The sequence below is a fragment of the Canis lupus genome, chromosome 35 (assembly GCF_011100685.1).
Source record: "Canis lupus familiaris isolate Mischka breed German Shepherd chromosome 35, alternate assembly UU_Cfam_GSD_1.0, whole genome shotgun sequence".
Classification (NCBI taxonomy): Eukaryota; Metazoa; Chordata; class Mammalia; order Carnivora; family Canidae; genus Canis; species Canis lupus.
This window is the reverse complement of record NC_049256.1, coordinates 27,290,553-27,309,717: the sequence shown is the minus strand read 5'-3', so window position 1 is coordinate 27,309,717 and position 19,165 is coordinate 27,290,553. Positions and strand designations below refer to the sequence as shown.

The window sequence follows — 19,165 nt, the reverse complement described above, 5'->3', positions numbered from 1 at the left end:
GGGTCTTGGGCTCCCTTGACGCCTGCAGACTGCACCCCACTCCCCACCCCTGCGGAAGCTGGGCCCCGCGCCACCACCTGGGCTCCGAGGCGGGGGTGGGGGGCGCCGGGGGCGTTCTGGGGGCTGGCGGGCGGCCTGCGGGGTGAGCACTGGGGGCGCACAGGAGGCGCGCAGGGAGCGCGCTTGGGGCGCGCTGGGGAGCAGAGGAGACCGGCCCCTGCGCCTTGGACCGCACAGTGCTCTAAAGCTCACGAAACTTCACAGACCTGGTTTCTCTGTTTTTTGTTGTTGTCGTTGTTGTTGTTTTGTTTTGTTTCTTCCCTTTCTTTAGGGATTCTGCCTCATGAGACCTAAAGTGAATGGGTCTGTGGATGGGACTGCAGCTCGGTGTTTCAGGCGGTGTTGAGGCTGACGAGTGCAGCTGTCTTCGTTTTCTCTCTTCTGTGAATGTTCGTGTCTTGGGTGGCACCAAGTCCCATGGATAATGGCATAATGGTCCAATGGCATAATATTGAAGAGAATACATTGGACTGTATATTCTTTTAATAAAGCAGGAGAAACGTGGCTAAGCGCACGAAAAAGTACGGTTGGAGGAGCCGGGGTTGAACCCGGGACCTCGTCCGCGCGAAGCACACGCTCTGTCACTGAGCTACACCCCCACCCGCTCGAGGCTTTCCCGGATCTCCTATAAAATTTAAATTGTATCTGTGGCTCGCATTAGTTTCTGTTGAAACTAAATGTGCCCAGTTCACTAGATTTCAGGAAGCACCTTCATCGTGAAAGTGATTTAGGTCAGCAGTGGCGTTTTAGCCTTTTCGTGTGAGATATAGGAGTTTAAGTTCAAGTCCTGTTGAAGAATCATGTTTCCTTTTCCTCTCTGTTATTTCCAACTTTTATACGGAAATCAACTGGGGCTTTCTAAAGAGCACGTTAGCCTATGTTGCTCCATCTCTCAAGCCTGCTGTTGACTCGACTGGGTTCTAAAAAGCAGGATGGGCGGGGCGTGGGGGCGGGACAGGTCAAATGCAGGACTGCAACAGATTGAGAAAGCCCTAAATGTGTACAGTACAGTGATTTTTTTTTTTACGCTGTCCTGACCTAGGCAGGCAACTTTGGAGGCTCTTTCAAGGATCTGCGAGATAGATGAAACAGTGAATTTAACAATGAAAGGCAAGGGAGAAATTTGAGGAACAAGGTAGATTGATACAGGATTTGGACTCTTACTGAAGTCTAATACTTAGTATTTAGGAAAGCATGCAGGTTGGATTTTGCAGATGGTGATACCTTTTGCAAAGAATAGTAAATATAGGAGGAGGGGTGAGAATTGTTTGTTGTTGTTGTTATTGGTTTGTTGATTTGTGTATAGGTAGGGCAATAAGAGGGAAATGTATAGTTTGGGTTTAGAAATGACAGAATTTAAATGTCTGTGGATTCGCCTCTTGAGGATGTCTGCCCTAAGCACATTACAATCTGCAGACATCTCTGAACCCGAATTTCAGATATTTATGTGGCTGGGAGGAGAGGGCTCTTTAGAAGTGGGTAGAGTAAGGACTTAAAGTTATCCACTAAGCCTAGTAGATAAAGAACTTATTATTGGTATTAATGGAAAAAAAAAACGGGATTGCTCCTACATCGATCTCATTTTTTAAAATTTATACTCTTTGCTATGGTCTTAAATTTTCCTTAGAACAAAAGTAAAAGTCTCATTTCCTACCATGAGCTTCCAGATAAGATGATTATCTCTTCTTTGACCCTCTTTGTTGATCTATGACTGTTTTAATTATAGCAGACTACATATCAAACTTCTCAAAATTGAACGACTTTAAACCATCCATTACATTTGCTCACAATTCTCTGGGTCAGAAATTTTGGCTGGGTCCCTTCTGCTGCTTGGAGCCAGTTGGGACTGTTCACTGCTCTTTATTTAGCTGGTAGCAGGGTTGGACTCAAAGGTCTGAGGAGGCTCCACTGTGGTGTATCAGTGCTTCTCTATCTAGTTTCCTGTTCACTTTTCTCTCCATGGTTCTAGGTTGGGCTTTCTCATAGCACGCTGATCCCACTGTAGTCAGACTCCTCACAGAGCAGCTTCTGAGACTGGCTATTGCAAAAGAAGCAAAAGCAGAACCTGCAGATCATGTAAACTGTCTGTGCAAGGAAACAGCATCACTTCCTCTAGTCCCCAAAGGAAAATCTTTGAGCAGAAACACTGTTCACAGGGGCTGGTTTATTGAAAGAGAGGGTCTCTTGCTGCCACAGCATGCATTCAGTGCAGAGCATCTCGTTTTCGCCATCTTCAGGTACAGTCGAATGGGAAGGAGACAAGGAGACGGTTGACTTCTTAGAAGCCAAGACCTCTCCATTACCTGATTTGCCTGAAAGTGAAGTATTCTGTATTGCCAGGGATGAACACTATTTTGTCTCCAAAATTAAAGCAGATCAATGACGGGATTTTCCTTAGTCGTTTTTTTCAGGCTCTTAACTGAAGAAACAAAAGCCTGTGTTTGAATTCCTGTATTCTGTTCCTGGTATGTAATAAAGGATCAGGGACAGTTGTTTGTCCAAGGCATTCGGCTTGCCATCTGAAGTGTTTTTCCAGAGACAGATGAGATCTTGCTCACATCACCCTAATTTCTCTCATTCTCTTGTCTTTAGGATTAGCTATTCTGGCTAAAGAAGTTGCACAGGGGTCTCTCCCTCTCCTTCTCTCCTCCACTCATCCCTTCTCTCTCCCTCTTTCTCTTCCTCTCACTTGGATCTTCCTTTTTTAAGTCCTATTGCAAAACGATGGTCCAGGTGACAAAGTTGGTTGCATTTGGGGATGTTGAATAAGTCTTTCCTCCTCCTTTCTTTCTTCTGATGTTTCACCAGTCATTTTTACTTTCCATGTGAGCAGAAAAACAAAAACAAAAAAACAGAAAAGTGGACTCGGCATCCCTGAAAGAATGTACCAATGTGGAGCAAAACAGAAAGAAATGCCTCTGGAGGTGCTGGGCATTGAACCCAGGGCCTCATGCATGCAAAGCATGCGCTCTACCACTGAGCTACACCCCCCGGACAACAACTGCTTGTTTTGTGATATATTAGGAAATGTGGTATCTTCTGTATTCTTTGGCAAGGCCATTCGTGTGTGTGTGTGTGTGTGTGTGTGTGTGTGTCAGAAAATTTATTCTGTTAACTGAATTAATTCTACGTTTCTAAATTGGATTGTTTTCCAGAATAGTAAATTCTAAGTCCAGATTTAAGCCATTCCTGCTCCTAGGTTCTTCCCAGCCAGGGACAGTCTTCTCTAAGATCTTCTTACTGCCCTAATGCCTGTGTTTTGTTTTGTTTTATTTTTGAGAACCACTTTGGAAAGTCTTGAGTTAGGAGTTTCCCTTCATTCTTTTTCTCTACCACGTCTTTCTCCTCCACAGATCACTCTACCTGATTTCCATTGGCTGTCTTGTCTGCACCCACCTCTTCAAGTGTCTTTGGTCTGTAATCACTCTCTTCCTCACTTTCTAGACCACTTGCCTTTCTCACCGGCCAACTTCAAGACCAGGATATCTTGCTCTAGAAAACCAAGGAAGCACTTTGACAGCCTATATGCAAAATGAAAATCATTATTGCTCATTTCCAATCATGTTGGGTTCCTCAATTCCATATCTTCAGAAGTGGTCTTCACCCTACAGCTGGTTCGAAAGTTTAGAAAAGAGAAAAAAAGGAGGCAGGGTAGAAGGGAGGGAGAGTTAGGGAGAGAGGGAGGGAGAAAAGGGGAAAGAAAGAGAGACAGAGACAGAGACAGAGAGAGAGAGGAAGAAAACGTTTGAGTTCCACTCCCTACTTCTCCCTGCCTCTCCTTTCCCAAGCAACCATTGATGTAATTCCTGTCACTATAGATGAGTTTGAATTTTCCAAAGTTTTATGCAAATGGGATCATATATTTACTTTTTTGATTTCACTTCTTTCACTCATCATAATTATTTTGAGTTTCACCCATGTTTAACGTATCAATAGTTTACTCCATTTTATGCTGAGTAGTATTCCATGGTATGGATATACCACAATTTGTTTATCCATTCACCCATTTAAGCTAAGCACTTGGATTGTTTCCAGTTATTGGCTATTACAAATAAAACTGATACAAAAATTTGTACACAAGAATTTGTATGGACACAATTGTTTTATTTTTTCTTTTGGATACATACTTAGGATTTGAGTGGTTGGATCATGGGGTTGGTATAGCTTCAATTTTTTAAGAAACTGCCAAAGTGTTTCAAAATAGTACTTTTCTACTACTGCTAACAGTGTATGAGAGTTTCATTTCTTCTGCATTCTAACCAGCATGTGGTATGGCTAACATTTTTAGATTCTAGCAACTCTTATAACTGCAATGGTGTGTCATTATGGCCTTAATCAATATTTCCTTAATCACTGATGTTGAGCTTCTTTTGCTTACTTGTCATCCTTATTGCTGCTTTGGCAAAGTATCTGCTTAAATATTTTGCTATTTTTAAATCAGATTTTCTTATTGTTGATTATTTAGAGCCCTTTATATATTCTGGATGTAAATTCTTTATCAAATATATGGTTTGCAGAGGTTGTCTCATGGTCTGTGACACTTGCCTTTCTGTTCTCTTAAACATATTTTGCACAGAACAGGATTTAAAATTTTTTGATGAGGTTGCATTTATCCAATGCTTCTGTTGTCTTATCTACAAGATATTTGTCTGACCCAGGGTCACAAAAATTTTCTACGTAAGGGACCCCACACATTTTTTCTTTAGTTTCCTTAATTTTTTGAGACAGGTCTGGGTTAAGTCACAAGATGAGGAAGAGTGGAAAGTCTTTCCGTTGGAGCCCAATTACCTCTCTTCTGCCCTCCTTCTCACCTATCTTCCCTTGCTGCCAGGAATTGGATCCAAGCCATATAAGAGAGAGGCAATAGGTTCCCCAAATTTCTGAGTAAGAAAATGTACTGGATGATTAAACAGCAACCTTTAATCTGAATCTCCTAAAACAGAAGTTGAGAACAATCCAAATTTGGAAAAATAAATACTGGGAAACTTTGCTCCTGGGTAGCATTAATAGCTCAGCTGGGAGAGACTTAGACTGAAAATCTGAAGATCCCTAGTTCAACCCCAGGTTTTGGCAGGGTGGGTGCTTTGGTGAACTGAGGACAGGAGATTCTATTTGCCACCTTCAAACTCCATAATAATTACACCTTTGAATTTATGTTTTGTAACCGAGGTTCAATGGGATAGTGGAGCGTAGTATGTGAACAAAGGAAATGAGCACAATGTGCATGTTTGGCTTTCCCTGCATCTCTTTCTTCACACAGCGATCGTAATGCTCCTTGGATTTTGGTGTGTGAAATAAAGGTGAACAATAAAATTCATGCTGATAATTTACGATGTTAATTCTACTTAATTAGAATGATATTAAATAAGCAAATGAAAAATACATAATAGGTTGAGAAAGACCAACGAAGAAAGGAAAAAGCCTTATATTTTATTGTTACTTTGAATGGTACTTTCTCTCTACTTTTTAAATTTTTTAAAATATTATTTGTTTGTTTGTTTACTGGATGACAGGACAGTCAAGAGGAAGAATCGATGTTGGGGAGAAAGCCACAAACCACTGCTTACACGTGACCCCAAGAGTGATCGCATATTATACTTCAGATTTTTATTTCAAAGGAATTAAGGCAAGGCCTTACACGCACAGCCGTAAAGATTCTGGATTTCTGTTAGAGCACAGCTGATATCAGCGCTGATTTTACACCTGGCAAGGCAGGGGCAGGTGTGATGGCTGGAATACAGCAGGTGGAGAAGGCAAGGGCAGGGCCAAGCCGGGGGTGGACTGCAGGCTTCTCCTCCTGTTTTGAGTACAGGATCTTGCATTTTCATTTTCACTGGACCTGTACCTTATGCAGCCCGGCTGGTCAACAGTCCATCACCATTCATAGTATGCTTTCACAAAGTTCTTGGATTAGATATACCAATCTCCGAGGCCACCCCCAGGCTCCCACACACATATAGGTGAATTATAACCTCAAGAGCACCTGTGGGTATCCTATTAAAATTCATGCCCACAGAGTTCCCTCTCGGAACTTCAATTAGTCCGTTCATGACTATATGAAATCAAATTGGGACTTGATCCCTGAGATATCGCAAGGGAACTTGTGGTCTGTATCTATAAAAAGACACATTGAGAAAACAGGGTTGCATGCTAATATCACCTCATTGCTCTTTGCTTCCTGAATACTGTCTTGACTTGTGTGGCTGCGATCAAACCAGTTCCCCTTTGTTTCCAACGTCTTGGGATGCTGTTACGTCTGAAGTCGTGGGGTGCGTAGTAAGGGCCAGGGAGCATGCGGAGGGGAGGCCTATGGTGGAAATAAAAACTACAAGATAAGAGCAAAACGCTTCCGCGAGGGGCGAGCAAACCTGCAAACAGAAAATACCCCTCAGGCCCCGCTGGGATTCGAACCCAGGATCTCCTGTTTACTAGACAGGCGCTTTAACCAACTAAGCCACGGAGCCCACACGAGAGGTCTCGGAATTCTCCCTTCGGAGATGGATCTTGCCCTGCGGCCGTTTCTGAGCAGACCCCACCTTTTCTCGGGCTTTCATCCTCTCGGTTTTTGAGCGGCTCAGAGTCCCCGGGTCGCAACGAGCGCGGCCCACGCCCCGGTTGGCGGGTGTTCTCGCCCTTGGAGCCTGGACGCGCCTCGCGGGAACCTGCAGGCGGAGGCGGAGGCGGAGGGCCGGGGGCTTTGCGCAGACATCCCCGAGCACCGACGCGGGCGGGACGCCGCAGGAGAATTGCTCGTTCTCAAGGCCGGTTTGGTGAAGGGACAAGCCGCGCGCCGCTGCAGCAGGGCCTCTTCCCTTTTCGCCCCTTTTGCACCTTGACTAGGTGACTACAGGCGCCCCAGCCCCGCGGTGGGCGGCGAGGTCCTGCGGACCGGGCCCCGCGCTCCCCGGCCTCCGTGCCGTCCCGCGGGGTCCCCGCTGCATCCCGAGGCCCGAGCCGCCGCCGCTTGCGCTCGGGGAGGGGGTTTCCAGGACCAGAGTCTGCAGAGCGGCCCCGGGAACCAGGCCCTATGGAGAGGGAACCGCACACCAGCGGGAACCCGAGGGCCCGGCGCGGGGCAGGCGGCTCCGGGCTGGGGGGCGGGGGCAGAGGAGGGCGTTGGTGGGGGGCGGGGGGGGAGGGGAGCCCCGCCGCGGATTGCAGGCCGTCTTCTACCAGGTGATGCTGACAGGACGGAACGGCTTGGCGCCTCCCCCCCCCCCCCCCCCGTCCTCTTCTGTGAGGTTCTGGTGGCGGCTGTGTCCCAATTCACACTTTCTGATTTTTGTGACAGTTGCTTTCCCGTGAGTTGGAACCATTGTGGTGAGTGTCTAGTCTGGCACTGTTCACACTGTGTTCCTTTAGCAAATGTGTACGGTCCTTGGGTTCCATTTCTCAGCATTTTTGGAGATAACGAAAGACGCAAGAACGAAAAGAAGAGAAAAATGAGGGAGCTCGAGAAGTGTTTCCTTTGGTCTCCTTCACCCTCTGAGCGGTGCCTGGGTCTACGCACAGGCTGCGGAGGAGCAGAGGGGCTTCCGGGGTTCACCCCACCACCGCCCTCCTCCTCCTCCTCCCCCTCCCCCCCGCCCCTGCCCCCACCCCACCCCCACGCCGGGATTGGACCCACCCGCGCACACGCGGAGGACGGTGGACGCCGAGTTCCTGGGCGGCAAACGTACTGGACAGACGGACAGTCCCACCTGAGGCATCTGGAACCACCCGGAGCGGAGGTGGAAGACGAGCCGAGTGTTGAGCGGGAAAGAGCCAAGAAAAGGCCTTTTCCCAGCGGCCGAGATAGCTCAGTTGGGAGAGCGTTAGACTGAAGATCTAAAGGTCCCTGGTTCGATCCCGGGTTTCGGCAGCCGCCAGCGTTTTGTCCCGTCGCCGGGGTTGTGGCGGGTCCCGTCCGCGCAGGACCTTACAGGACTGATGATGGACTGTGCGCAAATAAAACTTCACATTATACGCTCTGAGTTTTGAATTTCATGAACTTAACGTGTCACTAAATGGTAATCTTTATTTTTTCGAATTTTTGAACTAGTATCTGGTGCTCGCTTGGGCCGCACATGCTCGGTGCACCTGGCCCGGCTGTTTCGGGTCGGCACAGGCAGGCGCGGGGACGGGGACGGGGACGGGGACGGGGACGGGCTGTGGCTGCCCCCTCCGCTCCTCTCCGCCTCCCACCGGTTGTCTCGCCCTTAGTCGCCCAGACGGTAGCAGATGCACAACCGCGTCAGGGTCCCGCGAGTCTCTGCACCGGGAGGTCCCACCGCTGCCCTGTTCCCACCGCCCACCCCTTGACCCCTCAGTTACGGAGCTCGGACTCCGGCTACCGCATCGCGCGGGGATCTGTGCGCACCTGGTTGCTGGTACCCACGGAGGTCCTCGGCGACGGGACAAAACGCTGGCGGCTGCCGAAACCCGGGATCGAACCAGGGACCTTTAGATCTTCAGTCTAACGCTCTCCCAACTGAGCTATCTCGGCCGCTGGGAAAAGGCCTTTTCTTGGCTCTTTCCCGCTCAACACTCGGCTCGTCTTCCACCTCCGCTCCGGGTGGTTCCAGATGCCTCAGGTGGGACTGTCCGTCTGTCCAGTACGTTTGCCGCCCAGGAACTCGGCGTCCACCGTCCTCCGCGTGTGCGCGGGTGGGTCCAATCCCGGCGTGGGGGTGGGGTGGGGGCAGGGGCGGGGGGGAGGGGGAGGAGGAGGAGGAGGGCGGTGGTGGGGTGAACCCCGGAAGCCCCTCTGCTCCTCCGCAGCCTGTGAGTAGACCCAGGCACCGCTCAGAGGGTGAAGGAGACCAAAGGAAATACTTCTCGAGCTCCCTCATTTTTCTCTTCTTTTCGTTCTTCCGTCTTTCGTTATCTCCAAAAATGCTGAGAAATTTTGATAAGGAACACTAACTTTGAAACCCAATTAAGCAAAATATTATCCCCAAAGAGAATTCCATTCTTCCAATTATTAGCAATAAGAATAATTTACTCAACTATTAATATACTCTAATTTTTTTAAGGTGGAAATTTTTTCCTCTCTTGTTATGTAAGTATATCCTTGATTTTGCCATGTGACCTGCAAATTCTAAAATATTTACCTTTGGCCATTTACAGAAAAGGTTTGCCAAAACTCCTGCTCTAGAGGACCTTCTTCATTGAGTCCTTGAGAAATGTGTTAGTGAGGAGACCAACAGCCTCCTTCCCAAGAAGTGCCTGCAGTGGCTATTCTCTTCTGGCCAAGAGTGACAGTCATAGACACTACAATTAAAATGATTCCTTGAATCCGGTTGTGATGATGCGATACTGGAGGAGCTGTCTCTTGCAACTGGGCATCCTGGATCTTGGGAAATAACTATGGGGTGAAATCAGAGATCGAGATAGGCCTGCAGTAAAACAGACCTGATTCTACTGATCACAAGATCTCTCCCAGTCACCCTCTGACCGATAGACCACAGTGGCATTTTGTGTTCCAATATTTGGTGTCAGTTCAGAGTCGTGTTCAATAATCTCCAAACATTCTATCTCCAGCACACGATTGTCTTAACAAGTGGAGTTTCTTCTGGGAAGGCTAGAAAAAAAATATTTGCCATATACATTTTTAGCTGTGTACTAAATACCTTTCTCAGGTGGGGCCAGTATCCTCTTCATTCAAGGAGATCTAGATTGGATTCCTGATGTATGAGATACCAAGTGAAGAAAGGCCAGCCAGAAGCTATCAGAGTTCTCTGTACAGGCCAAAATAATAGACACAAAAGCTATTGCAGTTCTGGAAGAATTCTAAACATAAATGCCATGAACAAGGTCATGAAAGATGTCCAGGGTGGTGATTCTTACGACTTCTCCATTCAGCTGGCCTATTTGGCCTGTGCCGAAGGCAGCAGCATACTATTGTGAATTTAAGGAAGTGATGATTTCAATTACAATGAAATTATTTCCTTACTGGAACAGATAATCATGGCCACTGGTACTTGACGTGTGGCTCTTGCTGTAGAAAATTATTCATTCTTCACGATGATAGAAACTGACCATTTGGGGCTGAATTCTGCCTCTCCAAAATTATGTGTTGAAGTCCCACTCCTGTGGTTGACAGTTCCACTCAGACTGCGACTGTATTTACAAATAGGGCCCCTCAAGAGATAATTAAGGTAAAATGAAGTCATATGGCTGGGCCATAACCCAGCATGACTTATTATGGGCTGCGTCCTTAGAAAAAGAAGAGATAAGGACACAGAAAACATGGAAACTGAGGAGAGACATGTGAAGACACAAGAAGGTTGCTTCAGGGAGAGAGACCTCAGAAGAAACCAAACTTGCTGACATCTTGATCTGGAACTTTGAGCCTCCAGAACTGTGAGAAAATAAATTTCTGTTGTTTAAGCCATTGAACCTATGGTGTTTTATTATGGTGGCCCTGGCAAACTAATACAGCCATCAAGCATGGTTTGTCGTTGGTTGGCAGGGCCAGCAAGATACTTCTGCTCTCACCATAGGATCATTTAATATTCCCAGCCTTTAATAATCTAGTCATGGAGGGATCCCTGGGTGGCTCAGCAGTTTGGCGCCTGCCTTCTACTCAGGGCGTGATCTTGGAGTCCTGGGATCCAGTCCCACATTGAGCTCCCTGCATGGAGCCTGCTCCTGTCTCTGCCTCTCTCTCTCTGTCTCTCTCATGAATAAATAAATAAAATCTTTTAAAAAAATAATCTAGTCATGGGACATTGATCACTTCTCCATTTTTCAGGGTATGGCATTGGCCCATTATATTGATAATCACAGACTTATTGGACCTGCTTTTGACCCCGTGGTCTAAAAGTAGCAGGTGCTTTAGACTCATTGGTACAATACATGTGAGCCACAGAGGGAGAAATGAGCCCTACAGAAGTTCAGGAGCCCGTCATCTCAGTAAAATTTCTATGGAGTATGTTGAGATAGCCGTTCAGAGGTGATGAGCAAGTTGCTGCCTCTGGCTTCTACCACTAGAAAAGAAATAAAATGTCCAGTGGGTCTCTTTAAATTTTGGAGGCAGAACAGAGTCATTTGGACCTAATATTCTGACTGACTTACCAAGTAGCTTGGAAAGCTACCACGTTTTTTTTTAAATTGAGATATAATTGACATATATCATTATATTACTTTCAGGTATACAACATAACGATTCAATATTTGTATGTATTGCAAAATGATCACCACAGTAGGTCTAGTTAACATGTGTCATCATGCAGTTACAAAATTTTTTTTCCTTGTGATAAGAACTTTCAGGATGTAATCTCTTAGCAATTTTCAAATATGTAACACGGTGTTATTAACTGTAGTCACCATACTGTACCTTACATCTCCATGACTTCTTTATTTTATGAATGGAAATCACTCCTTTTACCCATTTTGCCTCCCACCCCTGCCTTTGGCAACTACCAATCTCTTCTATCTAGGAAAGCTACTTATTTTGTGTGAAGCCCAGGAAAAAGAAAGTTGTGCAAAAGGTCCAGGCTGTATGAAGCCTACATTGACTCCTCTCCTCTATGACACACCAAAGTACTCCAAGTGTCTTGCAAGAGATGGCATTTGGAATTTTAGCACTCTTCTACAAGTGAATCACATGACAAACCTTTGGGATTTAGTGGCAAAACTACAGCATCCTTTGCAAATTATTATCCTCTTTAAAAAATATATATAGTTTCTGGCTTGCTCTTGGGTTCAGGAGAGCTTGAATGCTTGAGCACGAATGACTAATTTACCACGAGAATAGGGCTTACAGTCATGACAGAGGTCTTCTCTAATCCATGCTGCTGTGAAACTGGGCATGCACAACATCAGTTCATCATCAAGTAGAACTAGAATATCTGAGCAGGTCTACATGCAGGAATAATTTACATGAGAAAACAGCTTCTATTGCCTTGGTCCTTACACTTAGTACATTTCTTCTGCTCTTTCAGGCTACATCTACAGCCTCATAGGGCATTTCTTTTTTTCTTCTTCAAATTTTTATTTAAATTCTAGTTTACCTATAGTGTAATATTGGTTTCAGGAGTAGAATTCAGTGATCCATCACTTACATATTACACCCAGTGCTCATATTACATCCAGCCCTCCTTAATATTTATCCCCCATCTAGCCCATCCCCCACCCACCTCCCTCCATCAACACTGAGTTTGTTCTCCATCATTAAGAGTCTCATAGTTTGCCTTTCTCTCTTTTTTCCCTTCCTATATGTTCATCTGTTTTGTTTCTTAAATTCCATATATGACTGAAATCATATGGTATTTGTCTTTCTCTGACTGACTTATTTCACTTAGCATGATACACTTGTAGCTCCATCTATATCATTGCAAGTGGAAAAATTTCATTCTTTTTGATGGCTGAGGAATAGTCCATTGTCTCTAAATACCACATCTTCTTTATCCATTCATAGACATTTGTGCTCTTTCCACAGTTTGGATATTGCTGATATGCTGCAATAAATATCAGGGTGCACATACCCTTTTAAATCAGTATTTTTGTATCTTTTGGGTAAATACCCAGTAGTACAATTGCTGAGTGGTAGGGTAGTTCTATTTTTAACTTTTTGAGGAAACTCCGTACTGTTTTCCAGAGTGGCTGCATCAGTTTGCATTCCCACCCACAGTGTAAGAGGATTCTCATAGGGCATTTCCTATAACCAAAAAAGAAAAAAAGGCCAGGCTTGGTTTATAGGTGGTTCTGCATCATATGCTGGCATCACACAAAAATAATCAGCTTCCAAAGTACCTGAAGGCCAGTGGTAAAGGCAAATCTTCCCTGTGGGCATTGCTTCAAGCAAGGCACCTGACTATTTTGCTTGCAAGGACAGATTTAAGGTAGAGGTCTACACTAACTAATGAGAAATAGCTAACAGTTTGGCTGGATAATTAGAGGTTTGAAAGGAAAATTATTGGTAAAGTGGTAACAAAGAAGTCTGAGAAGGAGGTGGATGGATAGATTTCTTCATGTGCAGAGTCTAAGGATATTTGTTTCCCATGTGAATGCTCCCCAAAGAGTAACCTCCTCAGAGGGGAATCTTAATAGGTAGGTAGACAAGATAATCCATTTTGTTGACGTCTGTAAGCTTCTCTTTAGTCATCACTGCTCTTCTCCAATGAGCTTATGAACAAAGTGGCCTTGGTGACAGTGATGGAGGTCATGTATGGGCTCAGCAGTGTGGTTTTATACAGCAAAATAGATCTGGTTCAAGCCTCTTCTAAATGACCAAATTACGAATCTTTCCTACATCTAGTAAGGATGGGAGACCTATTTTGGTTACACCAGAATGTGAATTCACTAACCCCTGACTTTCATCTCCACTTTTCTCAACCTTGGAAGCACTGAGTTGATGGAAAGAGTGATTAGGTTTTTTCTGTGGAGTACCCTAGTTTATGTGCTTAGGAAGACTCATGATCCATTGTTCACTCCTTCTGGTGTCTGTACAGGATGATTTGCAGTTGGAAGTAGATGGGTGGAGAAGATGGGGGAGGGAGAGTCACTGGGCAGGTTTGCTTCTCCTTGGTCTGCAGCTATGGCACTGACTCAGGCACCTTTGAAAAAATAATGCCCTTTCAGCAATAACTAGAATCTCTTATTTGTTCTTTCTCTTCTTGTTCTTTTTCTTTCATGCACCTCTGTATATTGCCAATGGAATAGAGTTCTCAAGCTTGATATAAATCTGCCATGTCTGTGGTCTCTGGTTCAGCATATCCTGCATGAGTCAGATCTTTCTTTTTTGTTTCCTTCAATCAATCACATGTTCCTTGGGAAGACAGGCATCATCAGTAATGATGAGGCTCATGGAGTTGAAATGGATCAGGAGCAAAGGCAACCCATGAAGGGTATGAATCTAACTTTGATATGAACAGGAAAAACTGTATCAATTTAAATACAAAGAAAGGAAAGTGAGAAAAGTTTGTCTGAGCATGGTTTAAGAGATTGAAGGGGAAGGGCAGGAATGGTGGTGCTAGATATTGAACCCAGCACTGCATTTCATGCTCTCTACCACTGTACCCCACTCTCTTATAGTCCAAGAAATTGAGAAAAATACCTTTCCCTGTTGACTCCTATTATTTGCTACTGGTCTCCATGAAGTGAGTGTAGACATAGCAATAAAGACTTAAGAATTCATAGAATCTTTGACTAGCTTTGACCCCCAAGTGCATGACCAGAAGACCTGACTAATCTAACAGTGCATGGGTCTAGTGGGGGCTGTACAGCTGCTCAGTGAAGAGAATACACAGTGAGAGCAAGAGGCTGGTACAGAGAGCCAAACTTTTACCTCTCCCCGTCTTAGGTTTCCAGCTGGGACTCTTTAATGAAGAGGTAGATTAACAAGAGAAAACCAGAGTTTAGTAACAAGTGCAGTGCATATCACATGAGATTAACCTAAATGCACAGAAACCAAAAGCAACAGCTAAGAACTTCTCAGCATCTGCTGCAAAGAACAGTAGATTTGTAGAGAAATGCCAGGACAGAGGGAAGCAGTTTAGGGCCTAAGGGTAGCAAACTGGGAAGGTAAATACAAGGGAGAAAAGTAATAGAGGAAGGTTTGTTTGCAGATTTGTCTGGTGCCTCCCTGGGCTGGTAACCATCCCCTGTAAAATGGGAATTTATGTCCTGACCCTAGGCAGAAAGGCAAAAGTAAAGAGAAAGCCTTTCTTGTGTTCGCTACTTCTTAACTGCCTTCTGTTCAAAGTAATTTTTAGGTCAAACTGTCATATTTTGGGTGCTACATATTGACTTCCTTCCCTTCACTCATCAGGGTAGTGGGACCATGTTATGCTATGTCATATTTTAGGGTTAATTTGTCAACTAGCCTCAAAGCATATGAAGACCTGAGAAGTTACAAGTATATCTTTTTGTATCTTTTTATGTTTAAATGCTTTCAACTAAGTCTGTTTTTAAAATTTACAGTTTGACATTAGTAGCTAAATTAGAATTTTAAAATTATGTCATTTATTTTTAAACCTAATTTATTGAAGACTAAACTAGATTCATTTTGACTTTTATTTGTTCCAAAAAAGTGATAGTATCTCAGTATGGTGAGGATAGACATGATTGAAGAAAAATGAAGACCAAAATTGGTCCTACTGATTTTTAGGTGGAAATGTGAGCTTTCATAGATTAACTTTGGTTTTGCAGTTTTCACTGATGGTGAAGTGCTAATGCATGCTGGGATATTTGCATAAATACATTGGCTAATCAAGCCACAAGCCATTAAAACTTAAGATACATTAACGCCAAAATATGAAATACATTCAAAACAAAAGGAGTTCTTCGAAAATACCCCAAATAGCCAGAGGAATATTTAAAAAGAAAACCAAAGTTGGGGGCATCACATTGCCTGACTTCAGGCTGTATTACAAAGCTATGATCATCAAGACAGTATGGTACTGCCACAAAAACAGATACATAGATCAATGGAACAGAGTAGAGAACCCAGAAATGGGGCCTCAACTCTATGGTCAACTAATATTCGACAAAGCAAGAAAGAATATCTGATGGAATGAAGACAGTCTCTTCAACAAATGGTGTTGGGAAAATTGGACAGCCACATGCAGAAGAATAAAACTGGGCCATTTTCTTACACCATACACAAAGATAAACTCAAAATGGATGAAAGGTCTAAATGTAAGACAGTAATCCATCAAAATCCTAGAGGGGAACACAGGCAGCAACTTTTTTGACCTTGGCCTTAGCAATTTTTTGCAAGACACATCTATGAAGGCAAGGTGAACAAAAGCAAAAATGAATTTTTGGGACTTCCTCAAGATAAAAAGTTTCTGTATAGCAAAGGAAACAGTCAACAAAAGTAAAAGACAACCTACAGAATAGGAGAAGATATTTGCAAATGACATCTCAGATAAAGGGCTAGTATCCAAGATCTATAAAGAATTTGTCAAACACAACACCCAAGAAACAAACAATCCCATCAGGAAGTAGGCAGAAGACATGAACAGACATTTCGCCAAAGAAGACCTACATATGGCCCATTAGGACATGAAAAAAATGCTCCACATCACTTGTTATCAGAGAAATATAAATCAAAACCACAATGAGATACCACCTTACACCAGTGAGAGTGGCTAAAATTAACAAGACAGGAAACAACAAATGTGGGAGAGGATGTGGAGAAAGGGGAACCCTCTTACACTGCTGGTGGGTATGCAAGCTGTTGCAGGCACTCTGGAAAACAGCGTGGGGGGTCCTCAAGAAGTTAAAAATAGAGCTATCCCATGACCCAGCAATTGCACTACTGGGTATTTTCCCCAAAAGATACAGATGTAGTGAAATGATGGGACACTGAACCCCAATGTTTATAGCAGCAATGTCCACAATAGCCAAACTGTGGAAGGAGCCACGATGTCCTTCGACAGATGAATGGATAAAAAAGATGTGGTATGTATATATATACATACAATGGAATATCAGTCATCAGAAAGGAAAAATACCCATTTACATGAATGTGGATGGAAGTGGAGGGTGTGATGCTGAGTGAAGCAAGTCAATCGGAGAAAGACAATTTTCATATGGTTTCACTCATACAGGGAATATAAGAAATAGTGAAAGGGACTAGAAGGGAAAAGAGGGGAACTGAGTGGGCAAAATTAGAGAGGGAGACAAACCATGAGAGACTCTTAACTCTGGGAAGCAAACAGAGGGTTGCTGGAGGGGAGGGGAGGGAGGATGGGGTCACTGGGTGATGGGCAAATTAAGGAGGGCATGTGATGTGATGAGCACTGGATGTTATACTATATGTCGGCAAATTGACTTTAAATTTTAAAAATGAAAAAAAGGAGTTCTTTGGAAAGAAGATTAAATTAAGGAGCAGATATTAAATATTTTACATAATAACATTAGTTATCCAGGCTTTTACAAAATGGTACTTTATTAAAAACTGTGATTGCCAAGACATTAGCAAAAGGTTGTATCCAAGATGTGGACCTAGAAATGGTGAATGAATATATGGCAAAATAAAATAAAATAATAAAATAAAATAAAATAAAATAAAATAGATTCCATATCAAGGAATACCAAGAAAGAAGTTGTTATGAGATTGGGTTTTCATATCTGAATTTTTATGATCTTAGCTTTCATCTGCTTTCAGTTTTTAGTATGCTAATCTCAGTGGTGAACTTAGCCTTCATTTAAGAATGAACTCTACCAGCGATGGCATGTCATCTGCAAGATTGTTTGGTGGTAAGGAAAATCTGAAGGCTCAGTTAATTGTTAAAATGACCAGTGATGTTTAATAATTTTCCTCATGTCACCAGAGAAATCAAGATGGCCTAAGGTCAAATAGTTTCTCATAACAACATCACATCACATTGGCCATGCACACACAATATAGAGATTCTTCTTTTATGGGCCTTCTCATAGTGTCTTTTGACTGACCCTCACCCTAAATGCACATCTCATAGTGTCTTTTGACTGACCCTCACCCTAAATGCACACACACATACAAAATCTCAAGGTAAAAATGAATTAAAAATTAAAAATGAATGTTGCTGAGTAACATATCGGAATTTCTTGCCCCTCAACTTTTCTAGAGTTTTCCATCAAACTTTAGATTTTTAGGGGGCCTGGATGGCTCATTCAGTTGGGTTTGGCTCAGGCCATGGTCTAGGGTCGTATGATTGAGCCGCAGTCCAGGCTCTGTGCTCAGCACGGAGTCTGCTTGAGAGAGTGTCTCTCCCTCTTCCTCTGTTCCTCCCCCACCCTCATGCATGCACTTGCGCACTCTCTCTCTCTCTCAAATAAATAAATAAATAAATAAATAAAATCTTTTAGAAATACTTTAGATTTTTAGTTTTAAATTTTTAAATGAAGTCACAACCAGAATGGATGAGTTAGCACAGTTGATGGAGGTATGCTAGTCCCATTTGGATTGCCAAGTTTTGATACCAAGCTCTCTACCAGAAAGGGGACTATATTACAAAATTGAGGAGGATGTTGATTTTGATGGCACTTCCAAGATTATATGTGTGTATATTCAAGAATCTGAGGTGGAGAAGCCTGAGCCAGAGAATTACTCCTGCCATGAAGGTGGAGAAAATGACATGAGAAATGACAGGAACAGGGGAGAGAGCCAAGGGATGGAATATTAGAAAGATGTGAGGCTCTGAGGAACAACGCTCCAGGAAGAAGTTGTGAGTGGCAACTGACCAATTGACGTCTCCGTTAGAAGAAAAAAGTCTTTCATACAAGTCATTTATACTGTAGATTTCAAGAACCTGATCTTACTAAAGTTTAAGAGTCATCACTGTAAGGAAATTATCTTCTTGGGACTTTGCAATAGATACAAATTTATAAGTCACTTTGAATTTTCTTTAGGATTTCCTTTAATCACTCATAACACATGGAAAAACCCACCCCGTTTACAGATCATTACAGATCGTAGTGTGGCACAAAAACATTTCTCTCTTATAAATAACTACATATTTATAACATGCACAGAATTAAATTAAGGAGTGAAGATACTTGGAGGAAAAATAAGAATGTAGTCTTAGAACATGTTTGGCTGAATCACCATGTGTGAGGGATGGAGACCTAGTGGGCCTCAGGTCTCAGGAGGAGTAGAAGGGGTGTCTTCCATGGATGAGATGCTGTGTGAAACCTAGAGGCACAGAATTACTTGCGAGGAAGGAATGTTTACTTTGGGTGGAGCACGCCCCCTGGAGTTGGTGTAAATTAATTTACAGAACACTTGGTGATTTTGCATGACTTGCCAAGGGCACCCACAGTTATGGGGCAGAAGAGATGCCAGGTTCCTAAACTCTTAAAGTAAAACCTTCACAGTGCCTCTTGATTTATGTAGTTTGGTTTCTTGAAAATGGCACATTATTTGCAACAAATGCCGAATTAACACAGACCAAACCAATCACCTCTTTTGTGATCAAGAATAGCTGTTGTCTTTCACTCAGATCTCTTGCTTTGCACTCAGGTCTCCCTGTACAAGATTTTCTCCTGGTTTAGTTCAGGCATAAAAACTATCTTACTTTATAAACTCAGTTGAATGATCAAATTCATATAGATTCATCAAAGTTATTGTTATGGGGACTGTGGATTTAAAACTTCTTGCAGGGGGAGGTAGAATTGCCCTGAGTCCGGG

The 19,165-nt window shown here is 43.5% G+C and overlaps 4 non-coding genes across 4 annotated transcripts; 1 reads left to right on the top strand and 3 right to left on the bottom strand.

Annotated features, from left to right (window-relative positions):
* Positions 1-2,979: 2,979 nt before the first annotated feature.
* On the bottom strand, positions 2,980-3,051 carry TRNAA-UGC. Its single transcript has one exon. It is a non-coding gene; the product is annotated as a tRNA-Ala (tRNA).
* Positions 3,052-6,450: 3,399 nt separating this feature from the next.
* Positions 6,451-6,524, bottom strand: TRNAT-AGU. The gene has a single exon. It is a non-coding gene; the product is annotated as a tRNA-Thr (tRNA).
* Positions 6,525-7,848: 1,324 nt separating this feature from the next.
* TRNAF-GAA lies at positions 7,849-7,921 on the top strand. Its single transcript has one exon. It is a non-coding gene; the product is annotated as a tRNA-Phe (tRNA).
* A 551-nt stretch (positions 7,922-8,472) lies between these two features.
* Positions 8,473-8,545, bottom strand: TRNAF-GAA. Its single transcript has one exon. It is a non-coding gene; the product is annotated as a tRNA-Phe (tRNA).
* Positions 8,546-19,165: the final 10,620 nt, after the last annotated feature.